Genomic DNA, 1,439 nt, shown 5'->3' with positions numbered 1-1,439 from the left:
GGCGGCCCCCGGCAACCACTCAAGCCCGGGAGGGAGAAGGAAAGAAAGAAGCAGGCAAATAGAGGCAAGAGGCGAGGAGCCCGGTGGCCGGGGCTCCAGCCCTCCCCCCCCCCCCCCCCCCCCTCCCCCAGCACATGCATGCACACCTTCAGACACCCGAAGGTCAGGAGAACCGAGTCCTCAGTCAGGACGAAGTCCACAATGCCCTCGCGGTAGAGGTACGCCAGCTGGGCGTCGGCCTCATACGGGGCCACCACATAGGGGATGCGCCGCGCGCGCAGCACCTGGATGAAGTGGAAGGCCAGCTGCGGCGTGATGTCGATGGCCCCGCTGATGTGCCGACGTGCCTCCGTCGGGTCGACCGCCTTCAGCTCGTGGTAGTTGTCGTGCTTTTGCTGCCGGGCCCTGGGTACGGGGGAGATGCCATTTGCTGTGAGATGGGCCGCGCCAAATGGAAGGAGCAACCCCCTCCGCCGCCCCCCGGCCCCCTGAAGGAGCAAGGGCGCGACACCGCCCAGCCCAGCGGCCAGGCGAGGGGGAATCAAGAGCCAAGGAAAAGCACACCCCCGGGAACGCACTGTGCGCGTGACTCCTCCGTCAGGCGCTTGGCCGGCAGAGGGGCCCCATCGAACACGAAGACCGGCCGCAGGCCAGCCTCCAGCAGCATGTCCAGCCGCGTGGTGCAGTAGTCCACCATGCCGCGCGGCGACCCGCCGGACAGGAGCTGCTCACTGCAGGCGAATGCCCCGCGGTGCAGCCAGCCATACGTGTCGACGCCCACACGCTGGCCGTGGAACTGCCTCAGGTGCACATCGCGCTCCAGTGCCCGGAGTTTCGGCAGAAGGCCCTTGATGCCCATTGTCGTATGGGTGCCTGGACCGTGGGAGCGAGAAGAAACGCGCGCCGGCGGTGCAAAATGCCGTCCAGATCGTCGGGCTGAGGAGGGGAGGGGGGGGAGGGGGGCGGGCGGGCGGGCGGGCGGGCGGCCTTACAGGGGCCGGGCAGACAACTGTGTGTGTGTGTGTGTGTGGGCAGCCGGATGAATATGCGCAGCGAGGGATCTGGGCGGTGGACCTGTGTGTGTGTGTGCGTGTGGTGGTGGTTGGGTGTCTTTGACGAGAGGGGAAGAGAAAGGGCAAGGCATGGTCGGCTTGCGGCTTCCGACCGGCCAGCAGCATGGCGCCTTTCGATGGTAACCACTGTGGCAGATGCGCCGCCGGAGGCCCACCGGGGAGGGGCGGGCCCTTTGCCCAACCGCATGTGGTGCTCTGTAGCCATCCCCCATTGCCCCCTCGCTGGGGTGTCTAGATCTCCCGACGGGATCCAAGAGGAAACCCCCCATGTACACACACACACACACACACGCTCGCGCGTGCACATGCGACGGAAGCCAGCCGCCGCTGGCTGCGACAAGTGCGCCGCGGCGCGCCATCGGCCTG

General features: G+C 67.7%; 1 protein-coding gene across 1 annotated transcript in view; it reads right to left on the bottom strand.

Annotated features, from left to right (window-relative positions):
- Positions 1–146: 146 nt before the first annotated feature.
- H696_02709 (hypothetical protein) overlaps positions 147–1,439 on the bottom strand; it is a 2,582-nt gene continuing 1,289 nt past the window's right edge. Inside the window, exons 4-6 of the mRNA XM_009496616.1 lie at positions 1,365–1,404; positions 579–873; positions 147–405 (exon numbers count right to left, since the gene is read on the bottom strand). The gene's annotated coding sequence lies outside the window, so the exon portion shown is untranslated. The remainder of the gene's footprint in view (positions 406–578; positions 874–1,364; positions 1,405–1,439) is intronic.

Source organism: Fonticula alba (assembly GCF_000388065.1).
Source record: "Fonticula alba strain ATCC 38817 unplaced genomic scaffold supercont2.4, whole genome shotgun sequence".
In the NCBI taxonomy this organism is placed as follows: domain Eukaryota; order Rotosphaerida; family Fonticulaceae; genus Fonticula; species Fonticula alba.
The sequence above is the reverse complement of the archived record's forward strand: the minus strand, read 5'-3'. Positions and strand labels throughout refer to the sequence as shown.